Raw genomic sequence first — 766 nt, 5'->3', positions numbered from 1 at the left:
TCTTGTAAAAGGATTCACTTAACCCCTTTAGGAGCCTTTGCATAAGACTGCTTTACATCCTTCTTCAATTTGTAATGAACTAGAGTTAATGAATAATAACAGATGCCAAACCAGAAATGATTTTCTGTTTGTTGCTTTTGTTTTAATATCAAATGTGATTATATGAGTACACCTGCAGGGTATCCTTCAATAATAAAGAGTAGGAAGGAGGCAGAGAGTGGTTATCTGCATTTTCTATTCAAAAGTATTTTCACCCTCACCTCCTTGCACCTCTTCTATTTTTGCTTTTAGCTAATACAGTATATGCACACTTATCATTATTATCCTTTAGAAAACCAACTTATTTAACTTTTGTGCTTTGCCCTTTTTTAAGAACTGTTTGCCTTGAAGGAGTAAGTCTATACTGCCACAAAAAACAGCTCTGAATTCTTTCTTTCTTTCTTCTGGTGCTTCAAAAGATCCAATATCCATACAACATACAACCACAGCAAATGGATCCCAAACTTCATGAAAATCCCTGGCCAGATAATTTAATTTAACATTTTGTTTAATGTATTTAGGTTTTTTTGCACAGGGTACACACCTATTGCACTCACTTGTAGGTGACAGAGTACGTTGTTTGTGTTACATTACTGCAAGACACATAGAAGAAGAGTAGTTGTTGTTGATAGTCTGAAGCTGAGGTAGTTCAGTCAGACAACTCACGTTTGAAATGTTTATTAAAGCAGTATAGCATATTTATATTTTGGCGTCTAGACTCCGACCT

Source organism: Morone saxatilis, unplaced genomic scaffold, assembly GCF_004916995.1.
Source record: "Morone saxatilis isolate NCDOM2014 unplaced genomic scaffold, NCSU_SB_2.0 Contig14, whole genome shotgun sequence".
Classification (NCBI taxonomy): domain Eukaryota; kingdom Metazoa; phylum Chordata; class Actinopteri; family Moronidae; genus Morone; species Morone saxatilis.
This window is presented reverse-complemented; position numbering follows the sequence as displayed.